This window comes from Pantherophis guttatus, chromosome 2, assembly GCF_059756535.1.
Source record: "Pantherophis guttatus breed Tessera chromosome 2, ASM5975653v1, whole genome shotgun sequence".
In the NCBI taxonomy this organism is placed as follows: Eukaryota; Metazoa; Chordata; class Lepidosauria; order Squamata; family Colubridae; genus Pantherophis; species Pantherophis guttatus.
The window spans coordinates 83,676,090-83,698,332 of NC_142064.1; the positions used below are offsets into that span (position 1 = coordinate 83,676,090).

The 22,243-nt window shown below is 39.0% G+C and overlaps 1 protein-coding gene across 1 annotated transcript in view; it reads right to left on the reverse strand.

The window, feature by feature from the left end:
- The window catches only part of LINGO2 (leucine rich repeat and Ig domain containing 2), an 810,496-nt gene that overhangs the window by 626,973 nt on the left and 161,280 nt on the right, over nt 1–22,243 (reverse strand). The window contains exon 2 of the mRNA XM_060690421.2: nt 9,101–9,195. The gene's annotated coding sequence lies outside the window, so the exon portion shown is untranslated. The remainder of the gene's footprint in view (nt 1–9,100; nt 9,196–22,243) is intronic.

Here is a 22,243-nt window from a genome sequence, read left to right on the forward strand (position 1 = left end):
AGCTAGTTTTCATACCTAACGGAGGACTAGAATTCACAGTCTCCCAGTTTCTGGTTCAGCATCTTAACTACTTCACCGAACAAGCTTAGTCTGATATCCTGATATGCCTCATTATCCAATGCTAACCGGACCGGAAACTGATTAGTTTCCAAACTCAGACAAGGTTGTACAGAATTCAATTTAAAAATAGCAGGTTTTATTCGTTTATAAAGTCAAAAAGAAGGCAAAGGTGGTAACACTAGCACAGTCATTAAAGTATAGACTTTCAACTCTGCTATTCCCAAATGTGCAGATCCCAAAAGATTTATACTCCAACTGTAAACCTATATACATGCTGCTTTCTTTCATATTAAGCCTCTTTCCTTGAAAATATTGTGCTATTAAACCCTTAATAACTAAAACCAGATTTTCATTATAACCATATTTTTAGACACTTTTCCCCAATGTATGCATTTCTGTTCTTTTTGTTCAGCCAATTAAACAATAGGAAGTCAGTGAAGTTATTTCAGCTAAGCCATCAAAGGATCCCTGTCCCTTGGATTAATTAGCAGGATTCAACTAATAAATATGGTTATTAATGAAAATGTTGCAACAACTGCAAATTCTGGAGATCTTTTCCCCCCACCATAGCCCTCTATAGAATGTATTCAAATAGTCAAATGTTAGTTCAGAAACTTCTTGGAGAACATCAAAGCAGTGGTAAAATCCAAATTATTTTACTACCGGTTCTGTGGGCGTGGCTTGGTGGGTGTGGTGTGGCTTGGTGGGTGTGGCAGGGGAAGGATACTACATTTCTACCCCACTCCTGGGGGGAAGGTTATTGCAAAATCTCCATTTCCACCCTACTCTGGGGCCAGCAGGAGGTGGTATTTGCCTGTTTTCCGAACTACTCAAAATTTCCGCTACCGGTTCTCCAGAACTTGTCAGAACATGCTGGATTTCACCCTGCATCAAAGGCACTAGGTTTCACATATTGGTAACACAGGAACATTTGCATTTCAGCAAAAACTGAATGAATTCTTCGCCATCTTAAATTCATATGATGTAAAACTGAAGAATGGCATTATGATCAAACTCAGAAACCCAGGCCTTTCTATTTAATCACAGATAAATTTTTAAATGATTTAAATCAAAGCTAAGAATATGTTGCATGTTGATTTTACAAAATGCCATGTGTTCAAAAGCATAATAATAATTACATTTTAAAATATACCAATGGTGGGTTTTAATAAAAATTAGAAGATAGCAATGGAACAACCCACAGTTCTTAATTTGCAGTTCCTTTTTAGATACCAATAGACAACTTGCACTGTCTCACTGCTGTTTTAGCTACATATTTTGTTTCTTGACTAGCATTTTTCTGCTTCTGCACAGCAAGCTGCATTCTTTTTTTCCAGTATTATAAATTACTAGCCATGAGAGCTTCGTTTCTCAAGGAACAAAAATGTAGGCCTCATGTACCCTTTCATAATAGAGCACGGCATGTACTTCATTAACAACAAGGGTTGTTATTTCATGTGGTATGTTTTATTCAAAGCAACCGTTTAAAAGTAACGGTGACAAGAAATATATCATTAAAAAGACCACTTTCTGTATTAAAAAGAAAATTTCACTTTATGCACCAAGCTACCTGCAACAGACTAGATTCTGCATATTTTGTTTGCTTGAAAGTACACAGAAGTGAGTAACATACAGTTGATAGGCTGTATGTAGCACTCCATTCTCCATTCTCCATCCTACAGCTACTTATCTTTTCCCAATTGCGTCTCCACAGAGTCATGAGTTTACTAAAAACAGAAACCATTAAAAGGAACAACCTATTTTAGTCTAATGGTATCAGCCTCTGTCCTTCAAGAGGTAAGGTTTGGTAGGTCTTTTTTAGAGTCTCACAAAAATCATAGCAATATTGCCTATATCTTAGACTAGGGGTCGGCACTCAAAGAGCCACTTGGACCCATTTTCCACAGAAAAAAAACATACTGGAGCCACAAAACCTGGGTGGGCGTGGCCAACTCAATGTCACTCACTCACCCAGTCACATGACCCCCCTAGCCACGCCTACCCAGCCACAAAAGCATTCTGTCTCTCTCCCCCTCTTCCTATCTCCCCCTCTCTCCCCCCATGTCTCTCTCCCTCTGTCTCTCTCCCTCTCTTCCCCTCTCTCACCCCTCTCTATGTATCACTCTGTATGCACAGCAAAGGCACCCGCTGGGTGAGCGGCTGCTCGATTAGGAGGGTCTTAACAGGATGGGACAGGAAGTTCCTCCTGCGGCGTCGTTCTAATCTGCTTCGCTAAACTTCCAGTTTCACAGTTCGGCTTCTTGGCGGAAGAGGTAACTGTAGTAGACGCTTTCTTGGTAGCCTTATTCCGCCTCTTCTTTCTCCACCTCCGTACCTGGGCAAGAGCCCGGCGTTTGGCTGAGCGGGAGGGGTCTCGTTAACCCACCATGCTGCTTCTCACAGGAGCTCTATGGCTGAGCCGGGAGCATGCGCACACGTGGGGAGACCCTCCTTAAGCAAGCTGCTGCCCACCCTGCGCGCACCTTTCCTGAGCTTCGGCGCTTGCTTGAGGAGGATCTCCCTGCGCGTGCGCACGCTCCTGGCTCAGCCACAGCCGGCCAGGGCATCACGAGTGTGGAAGAGCCACATTCAAGGGGCCAAAGAGCCACATATGGCTCGCGAGCCATCGTTTGCCGACCACTGTCTTAGACCATCTAGAGGAATTTCCCTCTAATATGGGAGGGGGGGAGGTATGTTGATATTCATAGCTATTTTTGTGCATTTTTTCATAATGCGCACCACACCTTTTCTTTTTCCCTGACAACCTTTGGAAATGTAAAATTAGAAAGGCCATCGTATTTAGGTTTATGAAATTAACAAAAGAATTATATCAGCTAGCACTACAGTATGAAGTGGAAACAATGGTCTTACATTGACTTGTTTCCCTTGTCTCAAAAAGTCTTTAATGACTTGGGTCTTCCCCGAAGCATGGGGCTAAAATAAGGTTGGAGCCCACTAAATGTTCATGGGCTGTATCTCAGACACTGGAACTTATTCTCATGCTAATTTTATGGGTTTTTATTGTTTTATTGTGCCCTTCAGAGTCACTCATGGTTATCATATACTAGCTGGATCCCTGTGCTTTGCTACGAAACTATGTGATTGGGCTTGTTAAATCGACACTTACAGCTTGAATGTTCCCCTATCCTATCCCCTTCTCTCCCTCAGGCTTTCTATCCCCTTCTCTCCATGAGGCTTGCCCCATAGAAGCCTATCCTATGCTATCCCATTCTCTCCAGAGTTATTTTCAAGTTGGGAGGGGGAGTAGAACGTTTAACTAATTAGCATCAGAGCGTGTTATAATAATATAGGAAATTCTAATGTTCTGATGGTCATTTCGAAAAATCCTTCCTTAGTGAGTACCTAGAAGCCAAGAGGAACATATGTGGCAAATTTCAAGTTCGTAGACTTTACGGTTCTTGAGATTTTGTGATTAAAGTGTGAGTGGTTTTTGCTTTTATATATATATAGATAAGATGAACTGACATATAAACCTTTAAAATAAATAAAACCTAGAACAACTCAGTGGGCCTGTGGGTCAAAGATTCTTTCAAAGACAGAACCACAACTCATTACTAAACTGCGTATTAAGACATTGTGCTAAAAGCAGAGGGTGTTCAACCTGCAAGAAGAACAGGGCATGCAGTCTGGCCTGTCTCCCCCCAATTCCATACATTCATCTGAAAGATCTGAAGAAGCGCTATTTGCTTCAATGTGAATCTAGGTGTCCATGAGTCCTAGGATCCCACTTTCTTAGGCACCTGACTCTCAGGAAGAAGGGTACTTGAATTCAGATATAATTCACCTTCAGACCTTCTGCTGAATGTGTGGAAACCAGTGGTAATATGAGGCTGAGCTGCATAATTTGTCTGCCCAACTGGAAGCCCTCCATACATTCAGCTGACTATGGCTTCATTGGTAAAAGGAGACCAACAAAACATTTTAGAAGTGAAGATACAATCTCAATACTAAACTTTCGGCATTAAATTCCTCCCTCAGGGAACAACAAAGGAAATTTTAAAGGAAAAGTTAAGATCCCATTCCTCCCATTCCTTTTCAGTATAATACTATATCAGTTCCACGGTAAAAATAAAATTCCTAAGTATTAATTTTTTTAAAAAAAATATTGTAATTTCACCACAAATTAATGTAGACTTTAACTTTTACCCCCCAAAAAATGTTGATATAGAAGAACGTATTAAATGTCCCTCCTGCTCTTTTCTTCTGTCATCAGAAAAGAACAATTCTGCTTGGAGTCAGCTCTAATGAAAGTAGAATAATTCAAGTTGCCTTAGCTTTCTTAATAATACGTAGTTCAGTGCAATTGTTTCCATGAACAATTCCAAAAGTGGAAGAAATGGAAACAAAAAAAATTAATAGCAACTTTAAATTGAGCAATTTAATGAGCTCAGTTTTAAAATAAACTATTGATTTAAAGACAATGGAAAAATCTTGTCTCCAGGGTATTTGTTTCTTTAAGTTAATAATGTCCTTCCATAGGACAGGTTGAACATGAGCCTTCATTCTGGGCAACAATAATAAGCCTGTGGGATAATATGTGAAAATGTGAAAAAATTACCATGGAAATCATATGTTGCAGCTAACCGTACAACCCATACTTCCTGCTGGAATAACTACCATAAGGACAATGCACAAACAGCGTGGGATTAAATTTGAGATTATATAGCCAAATATGATGTTGATAATAAATTCACTATGTTTCTCAGCACAATTGTAAAAATCCACTGTATAATTAAATCACTTGTGCTGAAATTCTGAAGGTAGACAAGAACTATACAATATGTCACAATAGTGGTAAATAACAATTAGTATTGTAATATTTTTTTCAGCTGGTTCTTTGGAGTTGGATAAATAATGATTTATTTGCTTGCAGTAGATTTTAATTTTTTTATATTCTGCATTTTATACTTTTATAGACTGTTAGCCGACTCAAATATCTTAGGAAATCACAGTACTACAATTTGCTGATTTCTACTTTACAATATATATAGAATTGTCTGTAATATTAAAAAATACTACTTCCCCCCATTCAGGTCATGTTATGGAATTATAGAAGTTGTTAACCAACCCATTTCAAGAGTACTAAGCTGGGGAAGATGAGCTAGTTTATCCTTGGGATGAAGAGGGATGAACAATGGGAAAGCAAAGATTTTTTACAGAAGTTGAGGGCTACAAGGTGGGAAATCCTAGGAATCTCATTGGCTAGTCTGTTTGGGGAAGCTAGGCAGGTCACTGCCAGTGCACCTGATGGAATGTTGAGGTCATCAGCTGATACAGGATGGAAGGTTGGAGTTGCTCTATTTTCAATTTCCTTCTTAGGGCTCTCCTTGAGCTGCTAAGAAGGCTTCTCTTCTTTGGTTTAGATGAGATTGCCGGGTGTGTGTGTGTGTGTTCTGGGGCAGGGAGGGTCAATTTCAATCTGATAAGCAAAAAGATGAACAGAATTTGACAGGGAGAAAAGGATGCAATCTCACTTTTGTTTGCTTGGTATAGGGCAGTGGTCTGCAACCTTAAACACTCAAAGAGCCATTTGGACCCATTTCCCACAGAAAAGAAAACACCGGGAGCCACAAAACCCTTCCTGTGCCTATTTCTTGAGCGGCCACAAAACTAGCATACGTAGTTGAATTAAATGTTCTGTTTTCTTCTGAAACTTTTCTTTTCTTGGATTATTCATGGTTGGCCTACCGGGGCTTGAAAAGCTCAATTAATCATGTGCCGGCGGGTGACGCACATTGCCAGTTGTGATGCATATTTTGAGTGACGGCAGCAGAGGGGTGAAAGAGCCACATGCGGCTCCAGAGCCGCAGGTTGCTGACCCCTGGTTCAGGGTTTATACGTAAAAAATTATGTCTACATTAACACGTAGTATCATAAACACACTGCAGCGCAAGGAGGGAGGAGCTTGAAGCTGCAACCAAAGGGATGAAAGGTTCACATACACACATCTACTTGCTTTTATCACTTACTGACTGGCATAGTTTAAATAGAGTTAGAAAATCAAACCTGGGTCCTTTACAAGCATTTAACCAATCTGGGAAGGCTCCCAATGAAATGATTGACATTCATAGATGGATACGAGGAAAAACTCAACACTTAAGTCCACAGCCTCCAATAATCAGTGCAAAACCATTCATAGGCATTTCCTTAGCAGCAGATTTATCCCATTTAAGTAGCAGCTTAAGGGCCCTGCTGTTTGCCTAGACTTCTCTGAATACATACTGCCAGTTATATTGTCTTCATTCTTCAGAACTTTGACAGGTTCCCAAGGGAGTTTGGAAAATAATTTTATTATTCTTTTTCTGCCTGAAATATCCTTGAAGCAAAAAAAAAAAAAAAATCCCCACATTGTCTTAGATATTAATCTCAATGGAATGTGTGTCTGTCTGTGTGCATGCACGGATATACATTTTTCAGGGAAGAATGTGTGATAAGGCATGAGGTGATGCATTTGGAAATGTGGAGTGACATATGCACTGCAGACAGAACTTCAGCTGTGATACATTTGAGAGAGAGAGAGAGAGAGGGAGGGAGGGAGGGAGGGAGGGAGGGAGAGAGAGAGATGGCCAGAAACCCTGATGTTCACCAAAGGAGCATGAATTCACATTTGGCATTCACAGCAGGAGTTTTAATTATACCAACTATCTCACAATCATGCTTATCATGGCTGTTGCAAAGATGGAGAGATAAGTGGGATCTAATATAGTATTCTTATCAGCCAAAGATTAAAAAAAAAGGAAATAAACAGAAATATAAAGCATCCTGCCTAACATCACAAAACAGTGGTAATGGATAAAAAAAAAAAAAATCTTCAGTAGCCCTAGTTAAAGCTCTGCTCCAGATTCCTTTTTTCATTTTTAGATGCTGTCCTCGACTTATAATTAAAATTTAGTGACCATCTGAACTTACAACAGCACTGAATAAAGTGACTTTTAGCCATTTTTCACACTTAATATCACAGCATCCCCATGGCCACATGATCGTAATTGAGATGCTTCAGTGGTGGGTTTCAAATTTTTTTACTACCGGTTCTGTGGGTGTGGCTTGGTGGGCGTGGCATGGCTTGGTGAGAGTGGGTTGCTGGGAGTGGTAGGGGAAGGATACTATAAAATCTCCATTTCCACCCCACTCCAGGAGAAGGTTACTGCAAAATCCCCATTTCCTCCCAATCAGCTGGGACTCGGGAGGCAGAGAATAGATGGGGGTGGGGCCAGTCAGAATTTTTACTACCAGTTCTCCGAACTACTCAAAATTTCCGCTACCGGTTCTCCAGTACTGGTCAGAACCTGCTGAAACCCACCTCTGAGATGCTTGGTAACTGACATATATTTATGTCAGTTACAGTGAAGCCAGATTCACTTAACAACCATGTGACTAAATTAACAACTGCAGTGATTCACTTAACAACTGTGTCAAGGAAGGTCGTAAAATAAGGAAAACTCACTTAACAACTCTCTTATTGAGCAACAGAAATGTTGGGCTTAGTTGTGGTAGTAAGTCATGTGTTGTGCTTGTTCCAAAAACTCAATGCTAACATTTCCTTAAGTATGTGATGAATCAGAATGGGAAAAGAATGATTTCTCCCTTCCTCTCCTCAATCTCTGCAGGCAGGAGAGTCAAGGAAGACACATTCAGTTTGTTTAAAGCGAATTTATCTGATCTGGACACTTGGTTTATACATTGGTTTATATGGCCTTGTTTTCTCCCAACTTCAAGCTCTCTTAACAGGTCTCCCAGGTTGAAAATCAGTCTCTGAATATACTCTGAGAAAAATGCCAAAAAAAGAGTGCCTTAGGAGGGGGAGCACTGCTGGAAGGATCAGAGAACATCTATCTAAACAAAAAATCCTGCATGAATTGGTCTCAGAAGAGTGCCTTCATTCTCTAATATTTACAAAACGTTATTAGCTGCACCTGGCATAGAACTACCTAAGTTGCTACCCATGTTTCCCTGAAAATAAGACCCTGTCTTATATTTTTTTGAACTCTGAAATAAGTGCTTGGCCTTATTGCCATGCACTCAAAAGCCCGATTGGGCTTATTATCAGGGGATGTCTTATTTTGGGGAAAACAGGGTAGCAGGGGCACTGTGGAATACTAAACTGGATAGTTGTTAAATCCATTAAGAACCCATATCAAGCTTTTTCATTCTGGAGCGGAAATCATCATAAAAAGCTTGTTGAAAACTGAACCGATTCAAGGTAAGCACATAGATAATTATGTAACATCCTCACTGACAATACTTTAGCTGTCATATTTGTGTCCTGACTGAGAGAGGAAATCATGTTATTAGTGCAGCCTACTGAAGATGCTGCTGCTATGATTTTTTTTTAAAAAAAAAAAACCCTTGCCAAGCCAAAATAAAACAATGAATATCTAACTTACTGCAGCAGAAGAAGGAGGATAAATAAATTAATCAGGCCTTTTAAAAAAAGAATATTTTCCTAAGTATAGATTTACAATTTACAAACCCACTATTATGAAAAGAAACACTTGATGCTATGTGCAAAAAAAAAAAAGAGCCTTTTAGATAATGGAGTCTGGTGTTTTGTTTTGTTTTACTCCTAAATTCTTTGTTAGATGAAACAACTGTGATATATTTACAGCAGTACATCATGCAAATTCTCAAATAGAGGTGTCTTTCTCCCCTATTCCAAGGTCAAACAAAATGGAAGTTCTACCAGATTTCTGAAAAATGAAAAAGGATCATGTGAATTTTTATGGATTTTGTATCGAAGCCACCAAGAATCTTAGTTGTCCATCTTATTTATTTATTTGCTTATCACAATATAGATATAGACACCCATCTCAACTCCAGGTGTTGTACTAATCCCAAAAACAGATAAATAATTGTTTGTACAAGCAGATAACTTCAGGAAAAACCTATTATAGATAAGGTTGTTATATAAAGGCTGCTACAAAATTTTTCCTAGGGCAGTTATTTTTGCCCAATTACTTTCTTATGTTGTTTGTTAAATATGGATCCAAAATTCCTGACTCTAAAGATTGCATGAACTTACCCTAAAGCAACATTGCTTTCATCCTCCTCCTTCAAGCAGGGAAACATTTTGAGAGACACTCAAGAAGCACAGTTCTTAATTTGGCAGTATATTTTCTGCAAGGAAATAAAAAATACAGTATCTTAAGAATTCATACTACACCACATAAACACTTCAAGTTGATTTGACTCAAACCATGCAAACAATAAATTAAATTTCTCTGAGCATTCCAAACTTAAGTTCGGCAACTTTTTAGGTATTGGATGCTCTGTGCTCCACTCTAAAAAAAAAAAGAAGAAATCATACAAAAATTTGCAAAATCATCGAATCCTGTGAGATGTCAATGATTTTGCTTGACATGTCATTAGATGTAATGATGTAAGAATGTTGCCTTTTTAAAAGGTATAGATAGATTCTGTTTCTATGTATGTCAAAACTGCAGGAACTAATCTAGGAAGTCTCCAGAAATAAATAGGGACTTGAACACATGTCATTTGTAGTTCAAAACTGGTTGATCTGGTGAATGACACATTTGTCAGCAGGAACAGTTATTCCCTAGATCAGTGATGGTTAACCTTTTCTGGACCAAGTGCCCAAAACACACGTGCAAACCCCCAAAATGCAATATGGGTGTGGCCCCCATGTATGTGGCCGCCCCCGCATGCGCGCATGGCCCCCCGTATGCACCTCACGTGCCCCATCCCCCACACATGCGGAGCACCTGTGGAAAACCTGTGCATGCACATGCGCGTACCCCCCACAAGCGCCCCACCCCGCACATGCACAGCAGAGACCCAAAAACCAGCTGACCAGTGGGAGGCGTGCACGCATGTGCAACAAAGCTGAACTGGGGTCATGTGCCACCAAAGAGGGTGCTGTGTGCCACCTCTGGCATTACGTGCCATAGGTTCGCCATCACGGTCCTAGGTGAAATATTATTGCTGCTCTTCAAATGCTAACCCTTTACCAAAGATTCAAGGCAACTAATAATCAAAATTGAAAATAGTATACAAATGTAGTAAACAATAAATAACATTAGTCTTGAAATCTCAGAAACTTTAAAAACTCAAAGCAACCAGTTTAAAATACATTGAGAAATAAATTGTTTATAATTATAGGTTCTTCGGCAGAATCCTTCCTTCCCCCTCATCAGCTCCAGTGTGGCAATACTGAAGCTCCAAGATGGCTTCGGTCAGGTCAACTTCAGGGTTGACACTTGCTCTCTTACACTTACATATAAAGCAAAATGTAACTCTAATGGTGTGTGTACAGTATATCTATGCAGACACAGTGGATATACAATCGTTTTAAAAGAACCTCACACTAAACCAGGCTATTCTGGATAACCCCGTTTTATTTTGAGGTATTGAAACAGGATTTCCCTCCTAACTGCAAAGATGAATTGGTATCTTCACCAACCTTTCTGATACATGTTGTATTTGGATGAGTTACAGAAAAACACACAGGCAGGAAAGGATTAGTTTACATCACTCCTGACATCTGGAGCCTTCTAGACTAGACTTGCAGACAGGTTTATTTGTACTGGCAAAAGTAACTCATAACTAGAAAATTTGTAAATAGAAAATTCTGCGAAGTCTATCCCAGGAGCTTTTCTTGAGAGAGAGATATCATGGAGTGAAATCTGATTGGAGAAGGTAACTTAACAGATCTCTAATTGCCAAGCCATAAAAGCCTTCATAGGTTAAAATTCACATTTTGAATTGTACCCAAAAACCAATGTAGGACTTGCAAAATTAATATAATGGAATCATAGTACAGAGAGTATATGTGCCTCTACATGTATGAAAGACAGTAGAATAGAATAGAATAGAATAGAATAGAATAGAATAGAATAGAATAGAATAGAATAGAATAGAATAGAATAGAATAGAATAGAATAGAATAGAACAGAACAGAACAGAACAGAATAGAATAGAATAGAATAGAATTCTTTATTGGCCAAGTGTGATTGGACACACAAGCAATTTGTCTTGGTGCATACGCTCTCGATGTACATAAAAGAAAAGATACATTCGTCAAGAATCATAAGATACAACACTTAATGATAGTCATAGGGAAACAGTCAATATAAATCTTAAGGATACCAGCAACAAGGTTACAGTCATACAGTCATAAGAGGAGATGAGTGATAGGAACGATGAGAAGATTAATAGTAATGCAGATTTAGTAACTAGTTGGAGGAGGGGTTGAGCAACTGTCTCATAATTGTTCTTCTTCTAGGAATTTGACAAAGAAAATAAGGAGCCAAAATGTTACATAAATTTGATGCTCCAGCATATTGGCCTTGCAACCGATGGATTGTTATTATTTATTTATTTTATTTTATTTGTATCCTGCTTTTATTATTTTTAAAAAATAACTCAAGACGGCAATGCTTTTGGACTGAAGTCAATTACTATTGCAAAACCGGCAATAACAATTATTGAGCACGTGGATTTTTTCTTAATCTTTGCCAATATTAACGAAAAAGCATTTGTTGTTTAGCCAGATGTATCTGCATTTCATATTACCCCTACATAAGTCATTTTCCAATCCAAGGAAAAGGCTTACAGTGATTTACAGACTAGAACTTAGAAACAATTTGTAAAGAGGAAGGAAAAGAAAAGAAAAGAAAATGATTTGATCAATGATCGGAACAATGAAGAGAATTCAACTACAAAATTATACAACAGTAACAAGAGCATAATAAGGTTATGTAGATTAAAAAGCACTCTGTTTTCTCTTCAAATCGTATAAATGTAAAAACTATAACAGAACATGTAACAAAATTTAGAACAAGGAGAAAACAATTTCATAAAAAAGTAGTTTATAAAAAGGGAAGATTTATGCATATTGTAAAAGCTTTCAAACTATTACTTTCATGCTATTGCTGCTAAAGAATGAGTAGTCAGACCTGCTACACAATTATGCTTATTTTCCATTATCCCTGCTCACATTTTCTTGCAAAACAAATCTTTATTTTTAAAAATTTTCCAGAAACGGGGGAAAACATTCTTTTTCAGTTCACTTTTTAATGCATAATTCCATAATGGTCTCTTCCTCCAAAACAAATGGTTGTTTTATTATTTTAAATATTGTTTATCATTGCCAGAGTGGCTCTTCACTATTTTATTGCTTTATAATTCTGTGTCCTTGCAGTTGCTAAGGGCACCTTAGAGATAAACCAAGCGATGGGTGGGACTTTTTAATGTACACTATATATTAGTAAAATATTTCAATCGGTATTCATTGAAGCGAATCTTCAAAGAAGATGCAAAAGGTTGTAGTAGCAAGCATTATAAAAATGTCTGGGTATGATGCACCAAAGAGATCTGGGGTAGATTATAGACACTTTAATATAAATAAAGGGATTACAGAGACAGGAAGGAAATTAAAAAGAAAGGAGACTTGGATGTTCCAGTGGTACAAAGTCAGAGAGACATACAGTTAATATTTTATCAGAGATCTATTAGGTGTTGAATGGCTGAGGAAGAAAACTCACACAGAAATGAATAGAAAACATTAACTCCCTTCAGAAAATGCGGTACAGTCGTACGTAGAGAGGGTCAGCTTTAATAGATTGCAAGAATACAGATTTTTTTTTCTAGCCCTGCCTAGTGTTTGGACAGAAGCCAAGCTTCTGAAGGGTCTTCCCTGTACAACAGCTTCATAACCGCTCTAGAAAAATAAACAGGAATCTCTGTATGTCTGCCTGCTTGCCAGCTGCTAATTCAAAGAGAAACAGAAGGATGGCTGAGAGCCAGATTGCTAAACTGCTGAGTGACGGATAGTGCCGGAATGCGGAAATGGGATGGAGGTGTCTGGAACATTTGAATCTAGAACAGGGGTGTCAAACTCGATTTCACTGAGGGCTGCATCAGAGTTGTGTTTGACCTCAGGGGATCGGGGTGGGCGTGGCCAGGGTGGGCGTGGCCAGCTTGACATCACTTGTGTCGTGGGCGCCTTTGGCGGCCCAAGCGTTCTGCCAGCAAAAATGGGCTCCCGAGCTCCATTATTGGTTGTGACGACCTCCTACAAACCTTTGCCAGCGAAAACGGAATTCGGAAGGGCCATGCATTGGTCCTTTGCTGTTTCCAGGGTGGCACCGCGGGCCAGTTGTAAGCACCCCGTGAGCCGGTTCAAGCCCGTGGGCCTTGAGTTTGACACCCCTCATCTAGAAAATAGAAGTAGTCCTTGATTTACAACCATTTGTTTAGCAACTCTTCAAAGTTACAACAGCACTTACAACCAGTCTTCACATTTACAACCACTGCAGCATCTCAATGGTGACGTGATCAAAATTTGGGTGCTTAGAACATGTATTTACAATGGTTCTAGTGTCCTGGAGTGATTGCCATCACTGGAGGTTTATGACTGGGAGGCTATAAGGCTCTTGCCTTAAGCAAGGGGTTGGACTAGACAACCTCTGAGGTCCCTTCCAGTCCTATAATTCTATGATTTGCAACTCTCTCAGTCAACTTCCGACAAGCAAAGTCAGTGGGGGAAGCCAGTTTTGCTTAAAGATGGCATGATTCACTTAACAACTGCAGTGATTTGCTTAACAATCACAGCACAAAAGGTTGTAAAATCAGGCAGGACTCACTTAATGACCGCCTTGCTTAGCAACAGAAATTCTGATCCCAATTGTGGTCGCACCTCAAGGGCTACCTATAACAGTCTCTTAAAATATTATGTGGGATAGCCTGGAAGGTAACTCAGTCATCATGGGACAGACAGAAAGAAGCAGAATTCAGCTCTCATTTGAAAGCTATATGCAACAAAGGAAAAATAGTGTATGTCAGTCATAAGAGGTGACATTTACATCCAAGGGAATCATCCTTCTGAAATATCCAGAGAGAGAAGGAAACCAAACTCCTAAAGTAGGCTAACAAAATATTGAAGAAACAGATCATGGAAAGTGACAGCAGTTTAACATTTAAATAGGAGGGGAGTCAGTAATGAAACCAAAAATTGGACATTACTTAAAGTTGATTTACCAAGCTTAGAAAATAAAATAAAATTTAAAAACAATTTAAATAAAATAAAATAAATAAAATAAAATAAAATAGCCTGGCTAGGTGGCTCAGTGGCTAAGATGCAGAGCTTGTGGATTAGAAAGGTTGGCAGTTCGGCAGTTCGAATCCCTAGTATAGGTCTCCTGCGTGAGCAGGGGGTTGGACTAGATGACCTCCAAGGTCCCTTCTAATTCTGTTACTGTTATTATTATAAAAATTTTTACGTCAGATAACAGGTTTATAGAGAAACAGCTGGGATATATGTTAATTTAAGGCTTTATATGAAAAAATAGATGCTACCTGTCTGTCTACGAATAAATTCAATCTTTCAGCACTATGACTATCTTATCTATGCCTTGAACAATAGAGAACAAACTTTTGAAATCAGGCATTAAAAAAACCTCTAATAAAAAGTTTATTCAGTGATGGATTATTTATTTATTTTTAATTAATTTAATTTAATTTAATTTAATTATTTAATTTAATTTAATTTAATTAATTTAATTTAATTTATATACCCCCCTTCTCCCAAAGGGACTCAGGATGGTGTACAGCCAGCATAAAACCCACAAATATAAAATTTAAAAAACAGTTTAAAATATTAAATAGTTTGGCCCATATAATTAAAATAAAAAACCCAATTTAAATGTTTAAAAAAGAATTAACAATTAAAATTTAAAATTAGGCCAGCCTGGCTTGTTGAAATAAAAGCAACTTGAGGGCCCGACGGAAGGTGCGCAAGTCGGGAATCCTCCGCATCTCAGGGGGCAATTCATTCCAGAGGGCAGGAGCCCCCACAGAGAAGGCTCTCCCCCTGGGGGTCGCCAGCTGACATTGCTTGGCCGACGGTACCCAGAGGAGCCCCTCTCTGTGGGAGCGAATTGGCCGGTGGGAGGCTATTGGTAGCAGCAGGCAGTCTTGTAAATACCCGGGTCCTAAGCCATGGAGCGCTCTAAAGGTGGTAACCAATACCTTGAATCGCACCCGAAGGACTACCGGAAGCCAGTGCAGCTCGCGCAGGAGAGGTGTTACATGGGAGCTCCATGACGCTCCCATAACACACACGCGGCTGCATTCTGGACCAGTTGGAGCATCCGGGTGCTCTTCAGGGGGAGCCCCATGTAGAGAGCATTACAATAGTCCAGGCGGGAAGTAACGAGGGCATGAGTGACCGTGCGTAGGGAGTCCCGATCCAGAAAGGGACGCAACGTTAAGCTTGAGCCTGTTTCTCCCCATCCAGATCTGCACGGCCTCCAGACACCGGAACATCATGTCAAGGGCATCATTGGGGTGGTCCAGGATGGAGATGTACAGCTGAGTGTCATCAGCGTACTGATGGAACTGCACCCCGAAACCACGGATGATCTCCCCCAGCGGCTTCACATAAATGTTGAACAGAAGAGGTGAGAGGACCGAGCCTTGCGGCACCCCACACATGAGGCGCCTCGAGGTCAACCTCTGGCCTCCTGTCAACACAAACTGTGACCAGTCAAAGACAAAGGAGGAGAACCACCGCAATACGGTGCCTCCCACTCCTAACCCCTCTAACCGGCACAGCATGATACCATGGTCGATGGTATCAAAAGCCGCTGAGAGATCTAATAGGACCAGGATAGAGGAAAAAACCCTATCCCGAGCCCTCCAGAGATCATCAACCAATGCAACCAATGCCATTTCCGTGCTGTACCCAGGTCTGAAACCCGACTGGAACGGATCAAGATAGACCGCTTCATCCAGGTACTGAGGGAACTGTCGCGCCACCACATTCTCAATAACCTTCGCTACAAAGCGAAGGTTGGAGACTGGACGATAATTCACTAAAGCAGCCGGGTCCAGAGAGGGATTCTTGAGGAGGGGCCTCACCACCGCCTCTATCAAGGCAGCGGGAAAGCAACCCTCACTCAAAGAAGCGTTGATAATCCTCTGGAGCCAGCCTCGTGTAGCCTCCCGGGAAGCCAGCACCAACCAGGAGGGACACGGATCCAATAAACGTGGCGCTAAGTCTACCCAGAATCCTGTCCACATGTTCGGGAGTCACCGGGTCAAACTCCTCCCAGATAATACTCTCAAGACCTTCCTCCATCACCCCATCTGAACCTGTCCGGTCAGAGTCCAAGCCTTCCCGAATTTGAGCGATTTTGTCATGCAGATACTGTAGCTGTTCCTAAACCAAAATTGAACTCTGAAGGTATTTAATCCTTAGTTTGCTCTATTTGCTTTTTATTTCTGATACAGAGTCTGAAACCAGGCTTGAAATGGTACCTTCTATCTCTTGCATTGTTAAGTGAAACAACGCTTCCAAATATACTTGCCCCTACTCCAATTAATAGCTATCTATATATTATTAAAGCTCTTGTGTCTGTTTGTTTGTGACCTTCAACTGAGCAAAACTGGATGGTTCAGGGCAAGAATTATTGAACCAATGTAATTCAAGTAAGTGACTTACATAATTCTGGGACAATAACATTTGTGACTATGACATTTGTTGCTGCTTCAGCTCCATTGCACTGCTGTTGTTCAACACAGCTGCCACACTGTCAAGGTCAATTTGCAATCACATGATCCTCATTTTCAAAATTCCCTGACCGTTTCCCACAAATTGATGGGAAAGCCAGAAGGAACTGATATGATTGCCGATGCTCCTTTGGTCCTTGCCACCTTCCCTATCTTGCAAAATATTTGCTTGTGGGTAGGTTGCAGGGAAAAAAATCCATAGAGAATCCAGCAGGGAAGATCATCTTCCACCAGTTCCTTTGAACTTGCCTGCTGGGGAAGGGAGGGGAGGGAAGAGGAGCGAGAGAACTATAATAGTTATCTGTTAGTTTCCCTGTTAAAGGGACCTGACAGCCATATCCTCATTAAGCATGCCTCTCATTTCGGTATATATAAATAGATATTCTCACTCCCTCATAATCCAATTAATTTATAATAAATATGATGATCAGGAGAGCACACTTAACATTTGTCTTTCTGATACATGCCAGGAAATTTGAATTATATACTTCCTTTTTTTCTTTTGGTTCATTGCTGTTAGCCATTTTAACAAGTAGGCCATTGCTGAACACATCTTGCAGTGCATATAAAATGTTCTTGGTTTAAACTAGAGATGCACAGAACCTCCTGAAGGATGCCGGCAGCCTTAGCAAAACTTGGTTTGAGTGTTTGACACTCCTCTGATATTTCATCCAAGCAGCAGTCTCCCATTTGATTTGAAATTTTGCCATCAGTGAATTTTGCGTGAACGATAAAGTACTGATTGATATCATTTTTAAAAAAAAAAAAATTGAAGGTGATCTAACTGCAATGAAGCATCAGTTACAAGTTATTTTCTGAAAGAGCCAAAAACCTAGCAGTTGCTGCACTCCCCTTAAGTCAGGGATTTATACAGGAAGAATGTTATCACATAGATAACATATTAATCTAAAACTGAATTAGGTTGCTTCAAACTATTTTTTCTATTAGTGATCTCCTGGAATATACTCCAGCTTGTAATAGATTAAACACATAGCATGCTGACAACCTTTGTTCATTATTAAATAAAGAGGGAGTTTAAGCATTTCCTCCTATTGTATTAAAATAATTTGATTCTCCTATATACAGGTTGTTTTTTTTTTTAAAGAACCCTCATTTTGCCACTGCAATTTTTTAAAAATTCTGCTCTGGGAAATTCTGCTCTTTTCTTTTTCACATCAAAAGACTGGAATGAAAGCCGAAACATGGTATTTGTAGAAATTTCAGTCAAATTGGTTCCTTTCCTGCATGCTTTTACCAATGATCTTTCTTACTATCTTTTTCTCTCAAGAAAAAAAATATCCATAATCTTGGAAACACTAGGGAAGCCAATGCATAACCTTCTCTGGAAGGTTTGAATCCAGCTTCCATAATCCTTAATTAAGACTTGTGGTAATGAAAGTTGGGAAACCCATATTTTTGGAGGGTATTTATGAAAGTCAAGAAAAGGGGAAGCTCCTCCCTTCCAAATGTTTTGCATTTCAAATCCCATAATTCCGATCAGCACTTGCAATGAAAAAGATTCATGAATTGTAGTCCAAAACAGCTGGAAGACATCAGATTATGTCTGAAATAAAGTGTTCCTACATTCTGAAAGATTATATGGCCGCAGTCATTAAAATTTGCGTGGCTTTTGGTAAAAAAAAGGGGGGGCGTATTCAAAGGGAAGCACTATTAGGTGTACAGTATTTGTATAAAGTCACCCCTATCTAATTTCTCCTTATGCAGCTTCTTATTGGCTATATTCGCAGGTGATCTAATCTGCTAATATCTTCAGCATTTTTTTCAGTCACATGCTCTAACCTCTTCTCCCACTTAGAAATCTTTTACATCTGTGTTTGTGGCGGGAAAAATTCATGTATTTCATAGTTTATTACCATCTATATACTACAACGCTATATCCATTTTTTTTCCATCTTGTGAGCCTCTGATTCTTTTTTGCTTTCACATACCCTTTCTAGGATGTTCTCTTATCATTCCTCTTCTGTCAGTCAGCTTATATAGTGAGCCCGGAGGTAAGAAATTATCTTTCTTTTTAGAAAAGTATTCTGGAGTGCTAGTAATTTTAAGCTCTTCAAAAATAAAACATGATGTTCTGATGTTTAATGCATAATTTTATAAAGCAGCTATAGCGTAGCTTGCCAGACATATGCTATTTGACGCAGTTTGATATGGATATGCCACATGTCATTTCTATACCTTTATTCACATTAATGATTTTTTTTAAAATAAGGAGTTTGCCAATCAACTGAGAAACAAGTTCCACACGTCAGGGTAGATTATCATACATGATTTATATAAAAGTAACTTCATTAGTTGCTCCCATCCGAGTCAAAAGGTGGACTTTTACAACTTCATAGATTTCTTGTTGTGGAAGTTAATAAATCAATAAACCGTGAACCTTTATCTCTATGAGATTCTACTTAAACAAATGAGCCTCTGAAGCAGCCTACAGCAAATGTTTTTATTTACACAATAAAAACATAATATATATACAATTAATAAACATCAGTAAGTTACTATTATAAATTATACTGTCAGCTGTCTATCTATATACATATCTATTCTCTCTAAGCTATGCTATCTATGAATATTCTTCCTCAGAAGAAATATCACAATATACCACAGAACTGCTCTTCTAACGGACTTCCAGACTGTTCAGTTATCTAAAGGAAGATCCTAGAATACAATACGATACTATATAGAAGATCAAACTGAACAGCAAGGTGAAGAGCAAACTGAATACCAAACTGAAGAGCAAAGGTTTCTGTTAAGAATCACCTTTTAAACTTCTACCTTTAACAGTTAGGGGATGGCCCTGGAGATTCAAACATATTAGTTGCCCTCAAAGCCATTAATAGGCACAGCTATAGCGAAATAAATTTTCTCTAACATTTCTGCTACAACTTCATAAATTTCTCATTAACTGATTAATGAGAGTCAGTACCCAAGAAAACATTCTAGTTTTAGTTACTCAAATATTATATTTGATATGAGTAATTATATCAAATTAATTGATATTAATCTGATATTTAATTAATATCAAATATAGTAATATTTATATCTCGAAGGACCTCTCATGGACTATGAATGCTAACATGCTTGTGAAGAAGGCACAGAAGAGGCTGTACTTCTTGAGAATACTCAGGAAGATAAATCTATATCAGCATCTACTTCTGTCCTACTATCGCAGCACCATTGAGAGTGTCCTGACATACGGCATTTTTGCATGGTATGGGAGCAGCTCTGTAGCGGACCAAAATGCTCTACGGAGAATCATTAAAACTGCCCAGAATATTATCGGACTCCAGCTACCAGCCCTGGACATCTTCGAATCTCGCTTTTTGAGAAAGTTGCATAACATTCTCAGAGACTCTTCCCATCCTGCTTACAATCTTTTTGAACTGTTGCCTTCTGGCAGAAGATAAAGAACGATTAAAACTCGAACCATACGTTTTCTGAATAGTTTTTTATCCCAGAGCTATAATTGCACTCAACAATGAACTAAAGGGCCACCATCAGTGAGCTGTTGGATGGCAATACTTGGTCTGTTGTGTGGATGTTTGGGTTGTTTAGGGGTGGGAAATTATGGTGGGTGGGAGTGTTTGGGGATTGTTATGTGTGTTGGACCTGGTCTTTAGGTGTTAAGTGAATTTCGTTGTATGGCTATACTATGTATACACGTACAATGACAATAAAGTTATTATTATCATTAAAGAAATATAGTAAATATAGTAACACCATTATGTTCAACTATGATACACAAGAATTTCTCTTGTTCCCATTCCTTTGCAATTGAGTGGGAAGACGCAGATCTTAGTTTATGAAACTCATTGTATAAGTTTGAGCCAGATATTTTCTCAGCCCAACCTATGTCACAGTCATGTTTGGAAAAAATTAAGAGAGAGTATTATGCATGCTGCCTTAAAGTATAAAATATTTGAAATGCCTCAAATGTGAAAGCTACTCAATGTTCCATATCTTTTCACTCTCAACTGATTTCTTTCTTCACATCTAAATCAGAAGTTTATTTATTTGATTTCTGCAGTCACCCAGCTCAACTTTTGCAATGTATTAATGATAAAGTGCTTAGCTTATAAAACTTCCCTGCCACCTTGTCATGAATTCTCCAGAAAACTAATCCTGTTGTTTTTTTGTGTATTTATATTTCATATATGGATGAAGGGCATCAGTCGTTGTAATTTCTCTTTCTTGTGAAAAACTAAGAATTGAGCAGACAATATGGGTATTTTGATTTACTTCAGTAAAGTGTTTTGCTATTCCAGAATTAGATGGTATCTCATTAAGCTACCATATTTTTTGTTCCATAAGATATACTTTCCCCCCACCCCAAAAGTGGTGCCAGTCCTTTGGTGAATAGCAGCTAGGCCATGGCGGTGGGGTCCTTTTACAGTGTTGAACCCTGCCTCTTCTGTCTTTGTCATTGCCCGCCTCTTCTGTCTCTTTTCCGCAGTGCAGGAGTCAATAGGCAGAACTGGCACATGAGAGGACACCTATCTGTGGTCCTCTCAGGCTCTGCCTGATTTTTTTTATCTTGTTTTCCTCCTCTAAACCTAGGTGCATCTTATGGTCAGGTGTGTCTTATAGTGTGAAAAATACAGTAATTCAGATGTAAAATTAATCTTATACTATTTGCGTAAAAGGTTCAGTGCAACAAAGAATAAAAACATGGAATGTTATATTCAAATTATCCATTTATGTATGTATGTATCTATGTATGTATGTATGTATGTATATATGTATGTATGTATGTATTTTTCTTCAACCGGGTATTTTCCTACGTAAACCAAGTTTCTCAAATTGCAGCCATAAGTCAGTGAAATCACATCCACTATCCTAGGCTTCTTCAGACAGCAAGCATGCCTTGCAGCAAAAGGTGTGATTTCACTGAGCTATGGCTGCAATTTGAGAAACTTGGTTTACGTAGGAAAATACCCGGTTGAAGAAAAATACATACAAAAAAACCTACGATAAGAGAAGAAAGCATATGTATGTATGTGTGTGTGTGTGTGTGTGTGTGTGTGTGTGTGTGTGTGTATATATATATATATATATGAATGACAAGGAAGTTTCCCTGCAAACTAGGAGTGAAACTAATCCTTCTTATCCGAAAACTTTCTAGAATTCATATTAGCTTTCAAAAGTTGTTTCTACCCAGATGTTCTGGTAATACATGTTCCAGAATAACTATTCAATTATGTAATTGGTTTGCTGCCTGGGATTTTCAGGAAATTTAGTCTTTACACACCTGGACAACAACAAATGGAAATGGCTTTTCTAGCAGATCCCATATTTCTACAGAAAATCCCATTGCACACTGTATATTTGCAAAGGCATGCTTTTGGGTTGCACAGTTGGAGCTCCTATTAGATATTCTGGCTTTTGTGAGTAATGTCCCATACAAAGTGCCACTTTTTACCATGAAATTCATACTGAGAGGAAAAGGAAGAAGTATGGAATCAACTCTCTTTCAAATCTTTCATATACCTACCATAGTGGCTTTTGTTCCTGAGCAATCTGTGGCAACCACAAAACCAAAAATCGCTCTTGCGTGCTGCAAACAAATTTAATAAAGAATAAAGCATTTTCCTCTCCAGTAGCAAATGCTAACATTGTA